This window comes from Panthera leo, chromosome A1 (assembly GCF_018350215.1).
Source record: "Panthera leo isolate Ple1 chromosome A1, P.leo_Ple1_pat1.1, whole genome shotgun sequence".
In the NCBI taxonomy this organism is placed as follows: Eukaryota; Metazoa; Chordata; class Mammalia; order Carnivora; family Felidae; genus Panthera; species Panthera leo.
In genome coordinates, this window is record NC_056679.1 from 89,665,418 (window position 1) to 89,681,234 (window position 15,817).

The window sequence follows — 15,817 nt, forward strand, 5'->3', positions numbered from 1 at the left end:
AGACGTTTGAACCATGCCAATATCCCCCACCAGCAACAAACCATGGGACAGCAAGCCTGGAGAAAGAGAAGTTGCCCTGATCACCCAAAAACACGCGTGTAAAGGGACCTACTCCCACCCCAACCCATTCGCACCTGGGAATATTCAGCAGTTTCCTCTAAGCCAAACTTCGTTCCAGTCTCCAAAATCCCCTTTGTTCCAATCCCAAAATCTCCATGACCAAACAGCACCCCTTTCCCAGTGCGACGGGCCCAGCCAGCTTCTGCCAAACACCTTGACATCAGTCAGGTTAGAGCTCCACCACCACCACACCGCCCAGGTTTCACGCACCTCCCCTCCCACAGGAGTCACAGCGCCCCTAACCACCACCAGGGGATGTTTGCTCCCAAACCAAGACTATGTCAACACCACAAAACCCCTAAGGTCTTCCAACTTAAGCCCCAAATGCCACGTGAAGAGAGAACTAGAGACGTGCCACCACTGCCACCACTACAGTGGCCTAGAACGGTCCCGCACGCCACCCGGCCTCAAAAGAAAAGCGCGGCTCCGCAATCCTGGGGCCCCTGCCGGGGCCGGAGACGTGCCCTGCAACCCTAGGATTCACCGCCGAGGCTCACATCACCCCTTATTCATTCCTCTAATTCACTCCTCAAATTCATTCCTCCAGTTGCGAGTTTACCCACCCACACCCACAAATAAAAAGAACAATTTGGGAAAGCAACCCTAAGCCTTGCCAGAGACCCAACCCTAGCCACTCCCAACTATCTTCCCCTTCCCCCAGACTCACTCCCGCCACACGGCCAAAGGCTGGGTGGGCCAGCACCCATCACTGCCCTGCTTGCCAAGAGACCAGGACCACAGTACCCAGAATCCTTTGAGCACAGGGATTGCCGCCGGCGCCGCGGAAAAGACAAAGCCACGCCCCCTGAACCACAGCCACTGGTGGCTCATCCGCTGTTTTCTCTAAACACGGCCGGGGTAGGCTCCCAGTGAAGCTCCGCCTCTTCTTGCCCCTTCTCGGCACAGACTACACTCCCCAGGGGCCCTTGCGGTCGCTTCCATCTGCCAGCCTTTGGGCGGACGTGTCCAGCGCGCCTGCGCAGGCGCCTTCTCCAACAAGGTGACGGGTTTGGTTAAGTTTGTTCCGGATTACCTCGGGGTGGGTCTTGAACCTCCCCATTAACCCCATGGGCTGCCACGTTACTTCCGGAAACTGAGGTTGGGAAAGGTAAAGCTGCATCGTCGAGGTCAGCCATTACAAGGTAGACCCAGGACGAAGAGCCCACTCTCTTGGCGCGCGAAGTGTTTTTTCGAAGGACCCACTGTTGGTGCCACTCAACCCAGCTTCTGGGAGCGGAGACTCACTCTCCCTGAGAAGTGGACTATGCTGGTGCCCTCCTCCACCCTCCCCAATTCCGAAGCTGGAGACTGGTCCTCTCTTCAGTGCTTGGGAGGGTGATCCATGCAAGTACCCCAGGTCTGCCTTCTCTCGGGGAAACCCGGATAATGGCCATAAGGGCCTCTGAGGGCCAGCTTCCCTGAAATAACTTCCTGTCGTGCCTATAGGCCCTTTGCCGCCTATTAGCCTGGAGGCAGGGTTATTGGTACTGGACAAAGACAGCCCCTAAAGGGATAACCCACCCGGAGTCGACTCAGAACGGCCTCCAATCCCTGCGGTCTCTCAGCCAGACAGTTATCCACTCTGATAATCCACCGGTCAGGGAACGAAGCGGGGCCTGAGCCCAGGCCCTCTGAGAGGAGACCCAACACTGCAGAATGGGGTGAGGTAGAATGTGTAGGGAAGAGAGCCTGGGGACAGAGGCGAGAATGGGAGGAGTCTGGAGCCTGGAACGAGGGCAGGCAAGTCAGACCATCTGTGGTTCCAACCGTATTGCGTCCAGCATTAGCAGAACCCCAGCTACTTGATGCCCCCCATGATCTCCGCCATGCTGCCCATCTCAGAACTCGCTGGCACCCCCCCACCCGGCCCTTCCCAGCTCACGCACCTGGCGGCCTCGGACTCAGACCCAGGCAGGACCCCAGGGAGACTTCATTTCTTCCAGGACCAGTGCACAGCAGAGCGGAGCCGAGGTCGGGCAGCTGCGGGGAAGGGGGGGTGGGGGCGTGATCGCTCCACTCAGATCCTGCTGCCCTCTTTCCATACTGAAGAGGTCCGAGTGCAGACCCCCAACCCTTTGGTTGCCCCTCATAACCTCCTGATAACAGAGCCTCATCTGCACCCTTGACTGGGCCCACTTGAGGCCCTGTAGACAGAGCTCCTGGAGCGCTGCCCTGCACACGACCCCTGGGGCGCCCCCCAGAGCTGGCGGGTGGGGTACTGGGGTTCTTTCCTGAGACTTGCCCTAGGTACTCTAGGGACCGTGAGCGGAAGGCGCGGACATGTCCCCTTTGCAGGCTCAGGGTCCCCGCCTGAGATGTAACTGACCAGAGATGTAACTGACCAGGGTTGAAAAAACGACTTAAGAAACCAGAGTCTCCGCTTGTGGGTATTAATGCTGTTAACTTATTCTCTGTAAACCCTGCTTGGAACTTTTCAGTCCTGGCTCAGAAAGGCAGCTGGAGAGTGTACAACCGCAGGACATTGACAGGGGAACAGCGCCCCCTTGTGGTTAATGTTTGGTGACTTCGAAGATAATGAGAAAACCTCACAAAATGGTGAAACTCGTAATTGGAGAATCACAGAAACAGCTGGGTTTATGAGTAGTGTAGGAACAAATTAGAACAATGGAACATTGTTTCTCCTACCAGACTGCGAAGTGTTATAAAAATAGATAACACCCATCATAAATTGCCAGATGGGAGATTAAAAATGAGATGCTCTCTCTGGGAACCTTTTGGAACAAGGAATCAAAAAGCTTAGAAGTGCAACCACTTTGATCTAGCTATTCCTTTTTTAGGGATTAATCCTTAAATTTCTGACAAGAAGGAAAGGGGGTAGTAAAGGATTACACAGAATCATTGGTTATCATAGCAAAATTAAGAAAAACATGCAATTGTTTAAACGCATTAAATAAGATCCGTATAATGGACCACTATGCAATTATTTAAAATGGTGCTGTGAGTATTTTGTCATTGAAACGGCTACAAACATTGAAATGGCTAAATTAACTGGAAACAGGGTTTAAAAGAATACATACGGTTTGTAACAGGCAAGGTCCTTCAGAGCAGATGATGGAGAGACCATGGGTAGGAGGGGAAGCAATTAGGGATAAACGTCTATGAAAGCAAGCAAGCAAAAGTGGGCTTGGGTAGAGGGAAAAGTCAAACCATAATGCAGGGCTAACAAAACCTCAGCCAGCTGACAGGGACTCCAGAACAAGCAGGATCCATCAGAGTTAGCTGGGTCAACACCAGGTGACCAGATCTTTATACCCATACCTCTCCCAGGCACAGGAAGGTGCTGCCAGGGAAGAGCCTGACCTCAGGAGCCATCTCTCTGCAGCCGAAGCCAACTGCTGAAACCCATAGCCTGGGGCTGTCCACTAAACAAACTCCTCCCAGGTGAGTGACAAGTCCTCCTTGATAGGTAGTAGACATCTCTGCATGCACCACACCATATATCTTTGTATATATGATATATGTGTTTTCAGAAAATAAATGACACCTGTCTACACCCATGGGGAAAAAAATCTGAAGAAAAATAAACTTTTTGTAGAACAACTGCCAAAAAGTGAAGAGCCCTGGTGATGGTTAATTTCATGTGTCAATTCACCTGGCCATGGGGTGCTCAGATTAAACATTGTTTCTGCATGTGTCTGGGAACATGTGTGTTTCTGGATTAGATTTACATTTGAATCAGCAGACTCAGTGAAGTAGATTGCCCTCCCCCATGTGGGTGGGCATCGTACAATCCCTTCAGGACCTTGCTGGAGCAAAAAGCAGAGGAAGGAGGAATTCACCCCTTTTCTACCACATTGCTTGAGCTAAGGCATGTATCTTCTGCCCTCAGGGCTCCTGGTTCACAGACCTTCAGACCTAGACTGGAATCTGCACCATTGGCTTCCTTGGTTCTCAGGCCTTGAGAGTCCAACTAAATTACACCACCAGCTTTCCTGGGTCTCCAGTTTGCAGATGGCAGATCTTGGGATTCTGCAAACTCCATAATTAAGTAAGCATCTGACTCTTGATTTGGCTCAGGTCATAGTCTCATGGTTTGTGAGTTTGAGCCCCAGGTCAGGCTCTACGCACTGACATCACGGACTCAGCTTGGGATTCTCTCTCTCTCCCTTTCTCTGCCCCTCTTCAACTCACGTTCTGTCTCTCTCAAAATAAACTTTAAAAAAAGCCCACAAATTTGTTACCACACAGTCTGGAGGTCAGCAGTCTTAGACTTGTCTTACAAAACTAAAATCAGTTGTCAGCAGGGCTGTGTTCCTTCTGAAAGATCTAAAGAAAAACCCATTTCCTTTTCCAGCTTCAAGAGGCTATCTGAATTCCTCCACTCTTGGCTCCTTGCACCTTTGAAGCCCAACACCTACATCACCCCAACATCTGCTTCCAGTGTCATCTAGTGACTTCTCCTTCTCTGACTCTGACCTCAGTCTCCTGCCTCCCTCTTTTTCCTGTTGGGACTCTTTATATGTTTATTTATTTTTGAGAGAGAGTGTGTGCAAACAGGGGAGGGGCAGAGAGAGAGAGGGAGACAGAGAATCCCAAGCACACTCCACACTGTCAGCACAGAGCTGGATGCGGGACTCGAACCCACCAATGGCGAGATCATGACCCGAACCAAAAATCAAGAGTCGGTCACTTAACTGACTGAGCCACCCAGGGGCCCCAGGACAAACCAAATTTTAAACACAAAAGCCATTTATTAACCATGTAATAAATTTTTAAACTCATAAAAAGCATGAGAGGCAAAAATATGATAACGTGGGAAGAAAAGATAGACTGGGGAAAATGGGTATGTGTGTATGTCAGGTACATGGATAATATGAATAATATACAGCATACGGATCTTTCAAATTGAAAACAAAAGAGAAAAGCAGTCAAAGCATCTGGGTATCCTATTCACAGAGGAGCTCAACAAAATAACAAGCACATATCTGAAAAGGACTTTCCTACTAGTGGAGAAATGCAAGTTGAAATTAGGATAAAATGATGAGACATCACCTTACTTAGGCCTATCAAACTGATACAAAATGAAAAAGCATAAAGACCCATATGGCAAGTGGTGATGCAGTCAAGTGTACTCTCCCACATTGAAGGTGCAATTGTAAAATGGAAAGCAACCTGGAAATAGAAATTAACACTTAAAATATAGAAAATAACGTGCTCAACCATCACACTCCTAGAAAGCTATTCCATAGTAGTCATAGGTAAGGAGTACACACAAGGATATTTCTTCAACACTGGCCACTGAGATGCCAAAGAATGGAAAGGGAGGGAGAGGGGAGGGAAAGAATACAGGTAGGATAGATATTATTTCTTTAAATGAAACTACTTGAATCTGGAAATTTTGTGAGGATGTTTATAATTATAAATGTAATATCTTCAGTAGATTGTAAAACTATATGGACTTTTCTTTTTTCCCTTGTGTCAGTTTTTTGGGGGGGTTGAAGTTGGTTGTTTTTTTGTTTTGTTTTGTTTTGTTTTTTTTTTAAGAGAGCTCACAAGCATGGGAAAGGGACAGAGAGAGAAGGAGACCATCTCAAGCAGGCTCCACACCCAGATCAGAGCCCAGGGCTTGATCTCATTTCCCTGTGATCATGACCTGAGCCAAAATCAAAAGTTGGATACACCCAGGCCTCCCTTGTCAGTTTTGATCTAGACAGCACCTTGGCACATTTATTGATACATTCCAAGTAAGAGTTGTAATTTTATTTGTTTTTTCTCTCTATCCTTCATCTCTATTTCTTTTAATTTCTACTTTAATCTTTATAATTTCTTTTATTTTACTTGCTTGGCATTTAATTTGCCTTCTTTTGCTAACTTCCTAAGGTGGGAGCTTTGATCATTTCTTTTTTCCCAATATAAGCACTTTAAGTTATAAATTTTCCTCAATGCTTTAACCGCATTCCACAAATTTCAATATGTTATGTTTTCATTGGGTCTAAACTATTTTCTCATTTACCCTGTGATTTCTTCCTCAACCCATGGGTTATTTTCTAGTGAGTCTTGCAATTTCCAAATGTTCTTTGCTTTTCTTGGATATTTTTGTAGGATTTCAATTGCTTGGAGTCTCTTAAGACTTGTTTATGGCCTGCCATATGGTCTGTATTGCTGAATGACACATGTGCGCTTGAAAAACGTGTATTCTGCAGTCCTTGAAGATATTGTTGTAGAAATGAATGTGAATTCAGGTAAAGGATGCTGTCACTGTGACCTACCATATCCTTCATAGTTTTGTACCTTGTTCTACTGTTTAAAGTCTGCAATTATAATTGTGAATTTATTTATTTCTCCCTTAATTTTTCAGGTTTTTATGTATTTTAAAGCTCTATGACTATATGTATATATATTTAAAACTGCTATATCTTCCTAATGAACTGACTCATTATTATGGAGAGTCCCTCTTTGTCTCTAGGAAAACTCTTGGCTATAAATCTACTTTGTTTTAACTACACCCTGAACTTTTTTCTCTCTCAGTGGGGCTCTGCCTCTGTTTCTATCTCTTTCATTCACTTTTCTTGCATTTTGTTTTTACACTTCACAATTATAATAATTAAGAATCAATCAGAAATTAATGGGCACCTGGGTGGCTCAGTTCATTATTAAGCGTCCAACTTTGGCTTCAGTCATATCTCATGGTTCATGGGTTTGAGCCCCACGTTGGGCTCTCTGCTATCACCACAAAGCTGTCTTTGGATCCTCCCTCTCTGCATCTCCTGCACTCGTTCTCTCTCTCTCTCTCTCTCTCTCTCTCTCTCTCTCTCTCAAAAATAATAAACATTTTCCAAAACCAAAGACTCCACTAAAAAGAACTATAGACCGATTTCCCTGATGAACATGGATGCAAAAATCCTCAACAAGATATTAGCCAACTGGATCCAACAATACATTAGAAAAATTATTCACCATGACCAAGTCTGATTTATACCTGGGATGCAGGGCTGGTTCAATATCTGAAATACAATCAATGTGATTCATCACATCAATAAAAGAAAGGACAAGAACCACTTGATCCTCTCAATAGATGCAGAGAAAGCATTTAACAAAATACAGCATCCTTTCCTGATAAAAACTTTCAAGAAAGTAGGGATAGAAGGATCATACCTCAAGATCATAAAAGCGATATATGAAAGACCCAACGCTAATATCATCCTCAATGGGGAAAAACTGAGAGCTTTCCCCTTAAGGTCAGGAACAAGACAGGGATGTCCACTCTCACCACTGTTATTCAACATAGTATTGGAAGTCTTAGCCTCAGCAATCAGACAACACAAAAAATGAAAGGCATCCAAATCGGCCAGAAGGAGGTCAAACTTTCACTCTTCACAGATGACATGATAGTCAATATGATAAACCCAAAAGATTCCACCAAAAACTTGGGAATGCAAGCTGGTGCAGCCACTCTGGAAAACAGTATGGAGGTTCCTCAAAAAACTAAAAATAGAACTACCCTACGACCCAGCAATTGCACTACTGGGCATTTAGCTACGGGATACAGGTGTGCTGTTTCAAAGGGACACATGCACCCCAATGTTTATAGCAGCACTATCAACAATAGCCAAAGTATGGAAAGAGCCCAAATGTCCACTGATGGATGAATGGATAAAGAAAATGTGTGTGTGTGTGTATATATATGCATATGCGTATATATATGTATATGTGTATATGTGTATGTATATATATACATATATATATGCATATATATATATGTATATATACACACACACACACACACACAATGGAGTATTACTTGGCAATCAAAAAGAATGAAATCTTGCCATTTACAACTACATGAATGGAACTGGAGGGTATTATGCTAAGTGAAATTAGAGAAAGACAAAAATCATATGACTTCACTCATATGAGGACTTTAAGAGACAAAACAGATGAACATAAGGGAAGGGAAACAAAAGTAATATAAAACATAAAAACAAAAAATATATAAAAAAACAAAAAAACAAAAACAAAAAAATATAAAAACAGGGAGGGGGACAAAACAGAAGAAACTCATAAATATGGAGAACAAACTGAGGGTTACTGGAGGGATTGTGGAAGGGGGGATGGGCTAAATGGGTAAGGGGCATTAAGGAATCTACTCCTGAAATCATTGTTTTACTATATGCTAACTAATTTGGATGTAAATTTTAATAAATAAAAAATGAAATTAAAAAAATAAAGTAAAATAAATGTTCACACTATAAATGTTATAAAAAAAAGATTCCACCAAAAAACTGCTAGAACTGATCCAGGATATAAAATGCACAGAAATCGGTTGCATTCCTACACACCAACAATGAAGCAACAGAAAGAGAAATCAAGGAATCGATCCCATTTACAATTGCACCAAAAACCATAAAGTACCTAGGAATAAATCTAACCAAAGAGATGAAAAACCTATATGCTGAAAACTATAGAAAGCTTATGAAAGAAATTGAAGAACACACACACAAAAAAAAAAATGGAAAAATATCCCGTGCTCCTGGATAGAAAGAACAAATACTGTTAAAATGTCGATATTACCCAAAGCAATCTACATATTCAATGCAATCCCTATCAAAATAACACGAGCATTCGTCACAGAGCTAGAACAAACAATCCTAAAATTTGTATGGAACCAGAAAAGACCCTGAATAGCCAAAGCAACCTTGAAAAAGAAAACCAAAGAAGGAGGCATCACAGTCCCAGACTGCATGCTGTATTACAAAGCTGTAATTATCAAGACAGTATGGTACTGGCACAAGAACAGACGGATCAATGGAACAGAATAGAGAACCCAGAAATGGACCCACAAATGTATGGCCAACTAATCTTTGACAAAGCGGGAAAAAATATCCAATGGAATAGACAGTCTCTGCAGCAACTGGTGCTGGGAAAACTGGACAGCAACCTGCAGAAAAATGAACCTGGACCACTTTCTTACACCATACACAAAAATAAACTCAAAATGGATGAAAGACCTCAATGTAAGACAGAAAGCATCAAAATTATTGAGGAGAAAGCAGGCAAAAACCTCTTTGACCTTGGCCACAGCAACTTTTTAGTCAACACATCTCTGGAAGCAAGGGAAACAAAAGCAAACATGAACTACTGGGACCTCATCAAAATAAAAAGCTTCTGCACAGCAAAGGAAACAATCAACAAAACTAAAAGGCAACCAACAGAATGGGAGAAGATATTTGGAAACAACATATCAGATAAAGGGTTAGTGCCCAAAATCTATAAAGAACTTATCAAATTCAACACCCAAAAAACAAATAATCCAGTGACGAGATGGGCAAAAGACATGAATAGACACTTCTCCAAAGAAGACATCCAGATGGCCAACTGACACATGAAAAAATGCTCAACATCACTCATCATCAGGGAAATACAAATCAAAACCACAATGAGATGCCACCTCACACCTGTCAGAATGGCTAACATTAACAACACAGGCAACAACAGATGTTGGCGAAGATGCAGAGAGAGAGGATCTCTTTTGCACTGCTGGTGGGAATGCTAGCTGGTGCAGCCACTCTGGAAAACAAATGGAGGTTCCTCAAAAAATTAAATAGAACTACCCTAAATACTAGGTATTTATCCAAGGGATACAGGTATGTTGTTTCGAAGGGGCACATGCACCCCAATGTTTGTAGCAACACTATCAATGATAGCCAAAGTATGGAAAGGGCCCAAATGCCTCTCGATGGATGAACGGATAAAGAAGATGTGGTATATATATATATACAATGGAGTATTACTCGGCAATCAAAAAGAATGAAATCTTGCCATTTGCAACTATGTGGATGGAGCTGGAGTGTATTATGCTAAGTGAAATTAGTCAGAGGAAGACAAATATCATATGACTTCACTCATATGAGGACTTTAAGATGCAGAACAGATGAACATAAGGGAAAGGAAGCAAAATAATATAAAAACAGGGAGGGGGACAAAACATAAGAGACTTTTACATATGGAGAACAGAGGGTTACTGGAAGAGTTGTGGGAGGAGGATGGGCTAAATGGGTAAAGGCATTAAGGAATCCACTCCTGAAATCATTGTTGCACTATATGCTAACGGATGTAAATTTAAAAAATTAAACAATAAAAATAAATAAAATTTAAAAAGTAATAAACATTAAAAAATCTAAAAATTATTTAAAAAGTGAGGCCCAATTGATGGGGTGTTGGGTTCTCTGGGAAAAAGAATAAGAAATTAATAATCAGAGATTAACAAGCAAAACATTGTCAAGATAAAGTAGGGATTCCAAGTAAGCTCACAACCTGATCTCCCTCTTTGAGGCACAGCACAGAAAACCATTACTGACCCTTGGCTCCAGGGACATGCTGGAAGGAATAGGAAGTCAAAATGAGATCAACTGTATGTTCCAAAGCTGTGTCTTGGACAAGTCATGTACTCTTCATATAGTCTGGATTTCCCACTCTGCCATACAGGTACCACTGAGGATATGCAAGGTTACCTTAAGACATGCATTTATTATTTTAGTGAGGAAATTATCAGAGGGGAATTTATCTAAAAATCATATCCATATCCATATTCATATCCATAGCAGTGTAAGATCTGGATATACCTGAGGGAATTTAGGAATATTTAGGAGACATAAATGTCAAATTTTATGATTGTGACATAAATCATAGATTCATAAGACTATTAGAATCATAAATCATTAGATTATATGTTCAAGGTGAAGAAAATGAGAGTCAAGAGGACTCCTAGATAGGGTGAAGTTGAGTGAAACAAAGAGAAAAGCAGCCAGGTACCTGATGAGGGGATGGTTGGATTTATAGCAGTATCTCAGCCAATAATTGGAGAAAGAATGATAGACTATCACTACTTTGCATTTACACATGAAAACTGAGATGTAAGCAATAATCACCAATGATCACCCACACCATAAAGAGAAAGACAACCAGACAACCAGATGGAAGCCACAACTCAAAGAACAAAATTGTCTTCGCAAACAATCAAACCTCAGTCTGACCCAGCTTCTGCAGTCAGCCACATCTAAAGATGGCTTCCCTAAGGGAGCCAGTCCCTGGAGGGGTGAGGTTGGCAATGATGAGGCTGCTGCTATGATCCAGCCTCCCAAGGGGCCTGGTCCCTGTGCAAAAGCTACCTGACATGGGTGTCCCCCTAGGAACTCTGAGACTTTGGTCTCCCCTCCCCCCAGATATGTAAGTTGGCCACCAGCAGAAACTGGGGGCATGCATGAGACAATGGTGCTTTAGCTCCGTGCAGTCATTTCCAGGTGAGGAGGAATAGGCAGTGGCAGAAGCCTGAGCCTTCCTCTTCCCCTTGGGGCTCCCCTCATCCTGGCAATGCATGAGTCATCAGTTAGGCAGGAATCCATAGAGCAAAAATTATTACTCACCCTTTAGTGAGGCACCTGTAAGGTATCTGCCAGCATCAGTATTTTGTTCCAGGAGGTTAAATCCACTGAGAAGGTGGAGGATGGGAGGAGCCCTGGGGGGAGCGGGGTCCTCAGATACGTGAGCCTTCAGGGACCAGGATAAGGCTCAAATCCCAGTTGGAGTCCTGGAACTGAATCTCCCGTTACAGGCCGGTCTGTCCCACTGAATACAGCTCCAGCAAGACTCAAGAGAGGCATTCCTTGTCTCCCAGTCAGTCCCTGGTATCTGTAACTTTGAGTACCATCCCACCAGTGTGGATCCTGAATCCCTGCCCCGGGGTAGAATGCTCATCTTCAGGAGGACCCTATCTCTGGACAAGGCCTTTGCTCCCTCCTTCCCCCGCCCTAAGCAGAAGGTCTCTTGACTGCCCAGGATAAAGGGATCCACAGACATCTCAGGAAAGGCTGTTCAGTGAGCTGGCATTCAAGCCCCCACAGAATACTACCAATAGCCATGAGCCCTCCTCCTGCTGCCTCAGTTTCCCTATGCACATAATGGGGTCCTCAATGTACTTTGGGTGTAAAAGTGAATGAGACAGAGCCTGTGTCCTCAAGGCAGTGGGAGAATGACTAGAATTCAAGTGCAATGGTAAGGATAAAGGTATAGGAGGGGACATGGCAGTTTCAGCTGGTAAGTTGAGTGGGGTCTATTGACTAGGCCCCACAGCAGATCCCAGATGGAGGTTTGGGGCCCCAAAGCCCAAGTGCAGCTGTGTGGGGCTTGGAGAGGAGCATCCATGGAAGCAAAGCAGGGTGTCAGGCTTGGGGAGAGGGCAGTGATAGCTCCTCCTGAAGTCCTGGAGACCTTGAGCCCCAGAGTCATCAGTCTGCCCCCTAGGGCTTGTGTGTCCCTGGTTTCCTCTCCTGGTAGGGTAACCAGGTAGGGGCCTTAGGGAGAGGCAGGACCAAGAGTAGGATCAGGGTCTCAGGGGAGGGAGGAGACCAGATGATCCACGTGGGAAAGTCTAGGAAGGGAAGTGGAAGAGGAAGAGTATATAGAAGAGGTGAAAGGAGGGAGTAAGGGGAGGGGTGGGAGCTGTGTTCCTGCCCTCACTCAAGCTGGAGGTAGGAGCAAGCAGCCTGTGGGTAGGGTTGGATATGGGAACCCCAGCTAAATACCCTCCTCCATCCAGGAAAAAAAAAAAAAAGTCATGAGTCCGGTTCTGGCTAGGAGACTGTCAACAGCATGTGTGCCTCTGTGAGACATCTCTGCCTAGCACCCTCGGCCCCCAAGTCTCTGCTTACAAAGGCTGCCTCCCACAGGCCTTGGGTTACAGAGAACCAGTCCTCTGTGAGCTAGCAGCGGTTCTGGATCTTCAGTTTCCTGGGATGGGAAAGCCCATCAAGCCTTCTGTGGTAGGCTAAATGATGGGCCTGCAAATATGTCCACATCCTGAATCCCAGAACCTGGGGATATATTACCTTAAATGGCAAAAGGGTTTTGAAGAAGTGACCAAGTTAAAGATTTTGGAGATGGGGAGATTGTTCTGGATTATCGGGGCAGGCTGCATGCCCTAGTAAGAGGGAGGGAGGAGGAATCCATCAGAACTAAGACAGTGTGATGGTGGAAGCAGAGACTGAAGAGGTGTGATTTGGAGATGGAGAAAGGGGCCACAAGGCAAAGAATAGAATACAGACAGCTGCTAGAGGCTGGAAAGGGCAAGTAAATGGATTTTCACCTCAGACCCTCCAGAAGGAAGCAGCCCTGCAGCGCATTGACTTTAACACAGTAAAACTCCTAACCTCCAGAACTGTGAGAGAATGATGTGTGTTGTTTTAAGCCACTAAACTTGTGGCACTTTGTTCCAGTGGCAACAGGAAACTCACACATTCAGCCCCCAACCCCAGGGGATAGTAGGCAGGCTGCTCTCAAGGTGCCTGGAGGCAGCGGCCTCTGATCTGCCCTAAGCCTCCTTGTTGCTGTCAGCCAGGCTCTCATTTGGCCTGAGGAGCTCTCTTCTCTACACCCATACCCAGCAGAGCCCCAGACCTCAGCAAGTTAGCCAGGCCCTGCCTGCTGGTCTGCAGCTGCCTTGCCAGTGGGACCCCTGCTGAACTTGAAATGGTGAAGGGGACCAGAGATGAATTCAAGCTGCCCTGAAACCAGGAATTCCCTGATTAATGTCTCCGTTTAAAGATGAGTAAGACAGTGTTCAGCTTCAAAACCTTAGAAACACCTTGGAATTTCCCCCTAGACAGCAGGAGGGAACATCTGTCCCACAGCACAGGACAGATCAATACATTAGAAGATTTGGCCTTCCATAGGAAAGTAAGACTGAAATGGAAGACCAGGGACAGAGTGGGGGAGTGTTCCCAGGGATCTGAGCCATCCTCTCCAGGATCCCCCCCCCAGGGTTGAATGTTTTCATGCTGGACAAGCAGAGCTGGATAAGAGTCTCCCTCAGGTCCACTGGAGTTTCCACTGCTCTGCTTCTCACTCTCTCTTCTGCCCTTAGAGCTGAGCCAAACCTCCTAGAACCCCCAGTGGGCACTAAATGGCCACCGTTCCCCCAAACCCCAACTCCTTCCTGTCCTTGACTTCCCTTCTCCCCAGAGAGTAGGATTCCAACCGGAAGAGGCTGGTCACTGAGACCGCCAAGCCCTCACCCACCGACCCACCCACCAACCCACCGTTACCGACCCACCACCCACCCTTACTGCAAAGAGGCACCTGTCACCCGAGCCCTTGTGTAGAGACAGGTGGCCCCGCCTTCATTTTTTCTCCTGCCCTCTTCATGCTGCCATCCTGCTTTTAGCCTCTTCTCCCCATTTTCTTCCCTAGAAATTCTCCACTTTTCTCCATTTTCACTATGCTTTTTAAATGAGTCTGCTCTGTGGTGTGTGGGTGTCTCAATCAGTTAAGTGTCTGACTTCCACTCAGGTCATGATCTCACGGTTTGTGAGTTCGAGCCCCCACCTCTGGGCTCTGTACTGTCAGATCAGAGCCTGGAGCCTGCTTTGGATTCTGTTGTCTCCCTCTCTTTCTGCCCCTCCCCTGCTGGCACTCTGTAATTCTCTCAAAAAAAAAGAAAAAAAAAAAAGTAAGATAAAATAAATGAGTCTGCTCTGTGCCTTAATGGAAGGAGCATTGCTGTCCGCAGACGACCCCTCTTAGGGTCCTTCTGGGAGCGCTCCCCCGGGTTGGGAACTCAGCTTTTGCCCAAGCACAGAAAGTCTCCTACTACAGTTGGGTCGGTTCGGTTAGCACAGAGGTGGCGCCCTGAGGGAGTGCCCCAGGGGGCGGTGCATATGCAAATGATCTCGGAACCCGCTCTCCTGATTGGTCCTTCTCTGCACCCTGCCCAGAGACGCATTCTGCCCGGCAGCCAGCTTGCTCCCGGCTGAGGCTGGGGATGCAACAGTACTTGATCCCAAGCCCCGACTCCCAACCTTCCGCGTCCTTCCAGACCCCGGAGAGGGGCGCCCTGCCAGCTCCCTTGCTTCCTTCTGCCTCTCTCCGATTCCTCTTTCCTGTATCCCTCTTTCGCCTTCTCTGAGTCCCCTTCCTTGCTTCCTTTGCCCCTGCGGGTTCTGGCCCCGGTTCTTAATTGCCAGATTCTTCCGTGTTGGGTTTTCTACCCATAATGAAACAGATATGCCCCCACTGTTTTAAGGTGCACGGAAGCTCACTCAGAGAAACTGCCGCTATCCGCAGCGCCCCCTGGCCTGATCAGGTCCGGCTCATTTAGGGACGCCAGAGGTCGGACCGCGAAGATAATAGGGTATATGTCCGTGAGCGCTGGGAATGGGCGCCCTGGCCTGAGTGGCACCAGGAGACCATCCCTCTCCCTTACTCTGTGATGAACCTACAGCCTCTCCTTGTCTGACGCTCTTCTAGGGCCTCATTCATTTCCAGGGGACGGCACACAGGGATCCTCTGAGAACTTTAGCATGGGGTTGGAGTCTCCTTTGCTGATAGGGACCTCAGGAGGAGTTCCTCGGCCCCCCTAAACCTTTTTAGGTTTAGGAATGAAGGGGCGGCGACCTGTTCTCCCACCCACTTCTGGTCAATGGCTACTTCAAATGGAGAAAAGATGGAGGTGATAAATCCTATATCTGGTTGTTGATACAGGTCCTCTCACACATCACAAAAGGAAACATCTTTCAGTCAGTTTTGGAAAACAATTTGGCAATGTTCCATAGCATTAGAATATATCTACCCTTAGACACCATAATCTCATTCCTGGATATCTATTCTGAGGAAATAATCACTAAGTAAAGATCACATTCAAAGATGTTATTAAGCAAAAAAATTTCCTGTACTCTTCAATAAT